Below are 8,932 nucleotides of genomic sequence, written 5' to 3' on the forward strand. Positions count from 1 at the left end.
TTTGTTCTGCAACAAAACATTAAACCACAGTCCAAAAAAAAAATCTCAGATTTGCAAAGCTGGAAAAAAAAATACCAACACTTTGAAATGAATACTAATGATATTAAACAAAAACGTATTTAAAGTATGCATCCTTTTAAAGCCTGAGTGCTCAAAAACACAAGCAGATTATAGCATCCAATTTTATAAAGACTTAATCATCTCATTTATCAGATTTAATTTAAATTTTGATTTATAGATACTTCAGAAACTTATGGTATAAGCCTGGTTTTACTTCAGCCTTCAAACAACTATAGTAATTCATCTAGGTCAATTATATTCCACTTTTTTCTTCCCACTTACAGAAAGCACATATGCAAAAAACAATGCAAGGTTTCGAAGTCTAATTTGGTATCCCTTTGTTTAATAATAAGAATAGAACAAAATGCAAAAGGCACTTAAATTTGATGTTTTTGTAAGTTCTCATATGCCTGCAATAATAGCCTGTAAAATTAAATATCAAACAAAAGAATGAGGCCACAGCAGGTTACACATAACACGTAATTTCTCATTTACTTTATGCTCTCATCTATAAACACATCTAGCAGATTAGATTAAGCAGTATCTCAAAGCAATTGAATACCATTATTGAGTTCAGTCAGCAGTAATACGTGTTTAACACTAATGTAGTGGAAAATACAGTGCTAAGCAGGGAAGATTTTATGATACAGTGATATATAAAATAAAATTTGTACAAAGATATTTTAGTTAATATACCAAAAATTTTGTTGCATAACTAAGTGTCTCCTTCATCTAAAATTATGTAAAAACTAAAATAATTTCAATGTTTTTAAAAAATGTAGTTTGAGGGCGCCTGGGTGGCTCAGTTGGTTAAGCAACTGCCTTCAGCTCAGGTCACGGTCCCGGAGTCCTGGGATCAAGTCCCACATCAGGCTCCCAGCTCCATGGGAGTCTGCTTCTCCCTCTGACCTTCTCGCCTCTCATGCTCTCTCTCACTGTCTCTCTCTCAAATAAATAAATAAAATCTTAAAAAAAAAATGTAGTTTGAAATGCCAACAAATATAGTACCTAAGTTTTGTTTACCTGCTCTTTTTTTTTTTAAGATTTTATTTATTTATTTGTAAGAGAGAGAGACAGACAGAGAGAACGTGTGCAAGAGCAGGGGGAGTGACAGGCAGAGGCAGAAGGAGAAGCAAGCTCCCTACCAAGCAAGGAGTGCAATGCGGGACTCAATCCCAGCACCCTTGGATCATGACCCCAGCCGAAAGAAGGCAGACACTTAACTGACTGAGCCTCCCAGGCATCCCCTGCTCTTTTTATTTGAAAAATTAGATCATGGGCAGTAGGTGTTGGGATGGATTTCAATATGAGATTGTATTACTATTAGAGAAATCATGAAAATAACCTGATTCCCTGACAGTACAGTTTGAAGCACATTTTTGCCTTTATAACTCTACTGAGAAATAAAAAATGTTTGGTTTATTCTGGTAATATTGAAAAATACAATATGTCTTAACTGAAGTTAGCTATTACTCAGAGAGGTCAGTACTTCCTATACAGTAACCTGCAATATTAGTATCTCTCTAATTTCTTCTCTTTTTTAAAAGATTTTATTTATTTTTTTAATTGAGAGATCGAGCACACAAGTATGAGCACTGAGAAAAGGGATAGAGAAAGGGAGAAGCAGACTCCCCACTGAGCTGGGAACCCAAAGCAGGACTCAATCCCAGGCTCAGGGGATCATGACCTGAGCTGAAGGCAGACAAACCTAACTGACTGAGCTACTGAGGGGGCTCTGGTATCTCCCTAATTTCTTTGAATTTATGTGAAAACCCAAAATAGTGTCAATAATCCACTTAAAGGGAAGACAGAAATTTTCTCTGGGCAGACTAACAACTAAGCTATTAATCAATGTTTTAGGTCTGATAAAAAGCAGAGTAAAAAAACTCATTTACCCAGAAGAAGCTTACTTTTAAATTCCAAACTTCATTCAAAACACTGCATTCAATTTCTACTTAAATGAATTCTGTCAGTTCACGTATAGATACAGAATTCACTGAACCTTTGAACAGGGGCCATTAAGGACTTTAGTCGCAGGGGCGCCTGGGTGGCCCAGTGGGTTAAGCCACTGCCTTCGGCTCAGGTCATGATCCCAGGGTCCTGGGATTGAGTCCCGCATTGGGCTCTCTGCTCAGCAGGGAGCCTGCTTCCCTCTCTCTCTCTGCCTGCCTCTCCATCTACTTGTGATTTCTCTCTGTCAAATAAATACATAAAATCTTTGAAAAAAAAAAAAAAGAAACTTTAGTCACAAATAAAAATTTTTGGACTTTAGCAAAATGCATTCACAATAATCATAAATTCCATACCATACAAATAGAAAATGTCATCTAAGTACTGCTAAAGAATCATTTCCAATTTTTATATAAAGCAAAAAAATCAGATTGATTCTTATACCTATTAAATGTTACAGATAATTCAAGAAACCAGACATTTGTTTAAAAGAAAAAAAAATCCTCTTTCCTCAAATAGATTTCACATACAATTCTCTTAGAAATTAGACAATTTCTGGACAATTAGAAAATGTCCATTGTCATTGTTTAAACTACCAATATTTACCATGTGAAGACAATGACTGCTACCATCTTTAATCACAGTTATGTAAGTACATATGATCATCTGCAAAGTGCACTAAAACCAGTAAATTCAGCAGTGATAAAAAGGGAGGAGGGCAGGAAGACTAGGAAGGATAGCAAGCGAGTCAATTTTATCCTATAATCATCTGGCACTCTAATAATATTTCGTTATTAAGAAGAAATATAAACCTCTTAACCTTAGCCACAACAACTTCTAGCTAGACATGTCTCCAAAGGGGAGTGAAACAAAGGCAAAAGGAACTATTGGGACTTCAACAAGATAAAAAGCTTTTGCAAAGTCAACAAAACCAAAAAACAACCTACAGAATGGGAGAAGATATTTGCAAATAACATATCATATAAAGGGCTAGTATCCCAAATCTATAAAGAACTTATCAAACTCAACACCCAAAGAAGAAATAATCCAATCAAGAAATGGTCAGAAGACATGAACAGACCTTTCTCCAAAGAAGACATACGAACAGACATATGGAAAAATGTTCAACATCACTTGGCATCAGGGAAATATAAATCAAAACCACAATGAGATACCACCTCACACCAGTCAGAATGGGTAAAATTAATAAGTCAGGAAGCAACAAATGTTGGTGAGGTTATAGACAAAGGGGAACCCTCTTACACTGCTGGTGGGAATGCAAGCTGGTACAGCCACTCTGGAAAACAGTATGGAGATTCCTAATCAAGTTAAAAATAGAGCTACCCTACAACCCAGAAAGTACACTACAGAGTATTTACCCCAAAGATAAAATGATCTGAAGGGGCACATGCACCCCAATGTTTATAACAGCAATGTCCACAATAGCCAAACTATGGGAAAAGTCCGGATGTCCATCGATAGATGAATGGATAAAGAAAATGTGAGATATATAGAGATATATAATGGAATGCTACTCAGCCATCAAAAAATAAAATACTGCCATTTGCAATGACATGGATGGAACCAGAGACTATTATGCTGAGCGAAATAAGTCAGAGGAAGACAATTATCATATGATCTCACTGATATGTGGAATTTAAGAAACAAAACAGAGGATCATAGGGGAAGAGAGGAAAAAAATAACAAGATGAAACCAGAGAGGGTTACAAACCATAAGGGACTCTTAATCATAGGAAACAAATGAGGGTTGCTGGAGGAGGACATTAGAGGGATGGGGTAACTGGGTGATGGACATTAGGGAGGGCATGTGATGCAATGAGCACTGGGTAGTATGTAAGACTGATGAATCACAGGCCTGTACCTCCAGAAAAAAAAAATTAATAGAAGAAAAAAAAAGATGAGAATAGTACATAATAAAGATATTATTTCATGAAAAAAGAAGAAATGTAATGTTGTACACCTAAAATTTGTATAATGTTACATGCTAGTTTTATCTCAATAAATAAAAATTTTCTTAAAAAAGATTTTTGCCGGGGCACCTGGGTGGCTCAGTGGGTTAAAGCCTCTTCCTTCAGCTCAGGTCATGATCCCAGGGTCCTGGGATTGAGCCCCACATCGGGCTCTCTGCTCCGTAGGGAGCCTGCTTCCTCCTCTTCTCTCTCTCTGCCTGCCTCTCTGCCTACTTGTGATCTCTGTCTGTCAAATACATAAACAAATAAATAAATCTTTAAAAAAAAAGATTTTTGCCTATTTCTCACTGAAATAGGCAAAGATATGACACCTGGTATGAGAATGATCACTCTTCCAAGAATGAAGTAATTCTAATGATAAATAGGATAAGAGTAGCGAACACTTACGCATGCTTCTGTGGTCCAGACATAGCTAAGCACTTTATATATTAGTAATGCATTTATTCCTCAGACCAGCCATGTGAGATAGATACCATTAATATCTCTGTTTTTACAGCTGAGGGAAATGAGGCACACAAGTTAAGCGGCTTAAAGTCACAAGCTGATGAGAAGTGGAGAGAGATGGTAAAAAGTAAGAGGAAGAACAATTTTCAATCTCTTAATTTTAACAATTCCCTTTTAGGAACAAACTAAGTAACCTTGGGTTGAACAGAATGTTTGACACACTGCACATGCTTAAAGAGAAGTAAGTAAAATGCTCTTCAGTGTTGGTACGTACCACTGCCACCTCCAATTTTGCCCATAAAAAAGAGGGATGTGATAAGAACAATCAAGGCACCAATAAAGCTTTCAAGATTTACAAAACCCACATAACTGGAAGCAATAAAAATGGGAGGAAGAACTCACCGGAATAACTGGAGGATGAATACTACACAGACTAAAAGATAAAGTGGGATTCTGCTGTTGCAGCGGAAGAAGTACGGGAAGTGGAATGCATCAGAACGATGTGACCGTGGGTAAATGTCTATGAACCCCCTCCATCCCCCCCCCACCCAAACACAGATGTCCACGGCCTTTCCCTCTTCGAATCTGCTGTGCCTGAATCTCTAAACTGGAGTAAGAATCCAGCTTTCCAAACTGCCAGTCTCGCAATCCACCACTCCCACTTGGAGGCTGACTTCTGCCAACCGTGGGCGGAAGGCTCTGCCCCGAAATCAGTCCCACACAGAAGTCATAAAAGCTGCAGGTAGGCCCCTCACCAGAAATACTTTTATGCCGCACTTAGGGACACGTAGACCCCAGCAGGCTAGGGCTAAAAGGAGCCTGTTAGATACTCCTTTCTGAGTTAAGCCCAGCCCAAACAGCTCTGGCCCATAATCAGTGGTTAGATCACTACTTCCCAGCCAATCCCATACCTACCAGAGGGTCAGCGGCTCCACCCACCACCTCCCCAGAGAACCCTTAAGAAGTCACCCGGGCCTCTGCCAGGCCAGAGACTGAGCTGCAAGTTTGGTGTTGGCGATCCCAGTGCAATGCCTCAAACACCTGCACTGGAAGCCCAACCCAGCATGTGCTTCCGGTGGACGCCAGCCAATAGCAGGCCAGGCTCCATCCGCACTGCTGATTGGCTCCCATATCCCGCAAGTTGTCAATTCTCGCAGGAGCTTGAAGACGGACTTGCTGGGCAGTTGCAGGCTGAATGGAAACGTGACTAAGTGAACGTCCTTTGAACACAGCAGTACCAGGAGCATCTTTTATTTGTTTAGCTTTTGCCTACCCAAAGAGCTAAATTATCTATGCATATTGACCGCGTGTCCCATTTCTTGCTTGAAGCAGGAACTCAACGTTTTATGAATGGTCCATTAGCATGTGATTTTAGGAATCATGTCGTGTCAACAAAATAATAAAACAAATAGGATGGGCAAGGCACTGTACCAAGCAACTTGGACAAACACTGAACTGCAGCTCCAATTTTCTGAGTTACAATTCAGTTGGGACAAGATTTAAATACATTGGGGCGCCTGGGTGGCTCAGTGGGTTAGGCCTCTGCCTTTAGCTCCGGCCATGATCCCAGGGTCCTGGGATCCAGCCCCCAGTCAGGCTCTCTGCTCAGCAGGGAGCCTGCTTCCCCCTTCTCTCTGCCTGCCTCTCTGCCTACTTGTGATCTCTCTCTGTCAAATAAATAAATAAAATCTTAAAAAAAAAAAAAAAAAGTTAAATCATTATGGAGTGCCTGGGTGGCTCAGGTCATGATCCCACGGTCCTGGGATGGAGCTCTGCATCGGCTCCCTGCTCAGTGGGAAGCCTGCTTCTCCCTCTCATACTCCCCCACTTGTGTTTCTTCTCTCACTGTGTCTCTCTCTGTCAAATAAATACATAAAATCTTTTTTAAAAAGTTAAAAGAGCTACATTAGAAAAAAATACAATAATATAAGAACTGACAGCAAGGTTGCAAGCTGCTTGCTAATTGCAAAAAAAAAAAAGCCCAATGAAGTATGACTAGAAACAAAAAGAATTAGAACCTTAGGAGTAAGAAGGGAGATGTGGAGGGAAGGACTGAAAAAGCTACAAGAAGATGAGAGTTTTAAAGACAGGTCAAACTTAAATTTGTATTTAGGAAACCATGAGAAAGGAAATTTGCTTAGCTGAGGTTACATAATTACTTCAGTGAGACATGTGTGGTAAGGAGACAGAGAAATAGGAATATTAAAAAAAATTTAATTGCTCAACAAAGTACTTGTAATAGTGACAATTTTGTGTGTTAGGTAAGTGGGAAGTTTACCACAATTAAGTTCTCCAGAGGTCTGTCCCATATACATTTATGATTGAAATGATTGAATTGTTCTGCGTGGGCACTGTCTACTAGACAAAAGTAACTTTGAGTACTTGAAGTGTAGCTAATACAACTGAGTAACAGAAATTTTTATTATTTTATAGTTAATTTTAATTAATTTTTATTTTAATTTAAATAGCCACAATTACGAGGTGATGGAATGAAGCTATTCTAAGAGATACCTATGAATCTGTTCTATGATTAACATATTTAAAAAACATATGTCGGGACGCCTGGTGGCTCAGTGGGTTAAAGCCTCTGCCTTCAGCTCAGGTCATGATCCCAGGGTCCTGGGGTAGAGCCCCACGTCCGTGCTCTCTGCTCAGCAAGGAGCCTGCTTCCTCCTCTCTCTCTACCTGCCTCTCTGCCTACCTGTGATCTCTGTCAAACAAATAAATAAAATATTAAAAAAATAAAAATAAAAGACATATGTCATCAAGTTGAATGAAAAGGGGGGGTGCCTGGGTGGCTCAGTTGGTTAACAGCTGCCTTCGGCTCAAGCCATGATCCCAAAGTCTTGGAACAGAGCTCCAAGTTGGGCTCCCTGTTCAGTGGGGAGCTTGTTTGTCCCTCTCCCTCTGCTACTCCTCCTGCTTGTGCTCTCTCTCTCTCTCTCTCTCAAATAAATAAAATCTTAAAAAATAAAGTTGAATGAAAAGGACCAGGTTTTGGGGGGGGGGGAGGAAGAATCAGGTGTTAAATATTATTCTCAAACTCAAACAAAAACATGTAAACTCAAGAAAAGGAAGGAGACCACCATTTCTCTAGTGCCTACACATGCCAGTGCAGGTGCATTGAATACATTCACAGTAGCTCGTAGCCTTACAGCTGGGAAAAATGGACATTCTGGATCTTACTCATACAGGACAATCTGAAAATTACTAATTGATTACCGGTAAATATCAGTGGTAAAGCCTATTTAAAAATTTCAAATAAGGCAAAACATTTTTACTGAAATATAATGTATGAAGACTGATATTCATAGCCAGTAAATATCATTGTAATTATATCATAGTTAAAGAAATTTTGGAAAACAATGACAAAAATTTATTATTTTCTCTTTGCATTTCAAAAATAAGTTACAATATCATCTCTTCTTTAAAAAAAGAAATTTATAAGAATTTTGGAAGAAAAGCATCAAGGGAAAACTGGATTTTATGTGAAATCAACAAAAGTGCTTATCATTTAAACAATTGTGCATTATAGACTACATGTTGTAAAGCCTTGAAAAAATTTAATCTGCAAATGCACAGCACATCTTTTCTCTAATATAACACCAATTAATAATCATTGTTTCAAACTTCAGAATTTTCACCTGTTTTAGCTACATGTAATTCATCTTCAAATATGATTTCATATGATTTGATACATGGCAGAACTGTCATTATTGAGTGATTAAATCAGTGTTCTACAACTGATTGTGGTGATAGTTGCACAATGCTGTGAACATATTAAAAGTCATTTAACTAAACATAAATAGATGAATTGTATCAAATATGAATTGTGTTTCAAGGAAGCTGTTAAAATAACTAGACGGAGAAATCATAAAGTCATTAGAGAAAGCAAATTTCTTATTTTCCTTGCATATGTGGTATTTCACATGACTGAGTTATAAAGAAATTTTGCTTTCCCAGCATTTCCCAATATTTCTGGTTTTGTCCTGGTTTTCTTTAACGCAATCTTTTCTCTCTTCTTTAAGAAAAGAAGTTAACTGCTCTAAACATCAGCCTCAAATTTTCAGGATATCAATCAGTAATTTTGTTTGACAAAGATTAAAATTTGCCCAGTCTCTACAGTGAAAGAAAATTATACATTTTCCACTAGATGGCACTGGTGTGCAAATAGTGTTGCTAGAAGCTTCAGATTCTCACAGCAATAAAATTATTAACACTGCCACATTGTTTTTATTCACTTTGATTGGTTTGAGTAACATAAAGAAAAGTGAAAAATTAAAACAAGATACTTCTTTAACTTGCTAAGATCCAGGGTAAACAGAGTCCTTACTTTACAGATACAGGATGTAATGTGAGGAAAAATTATCACAATCTTTTGCGCTAAAGCCAGAGTAAGAACCCACAATCCCTGACTCTTAGTTGCTATCATACAAGTATACAATATAAACAGTGTGAGAGTGGATTACCCTGGTCAAAGGGAACAA

Source organism: Neovison vison, chromosome 3 (assembly GCF_020171115.1).
Source record: "Neovison vison isolate M4711 chromosome 3, ASM_NN_V1, whole genome shotgun sequence".
Taxonomy (NCBI): domain Eukaryota; kingdom Metazoa; phylum Chordata; class Mammalia; order Carnivora; family Mustelidae; genus Neogale; species Neogale vison.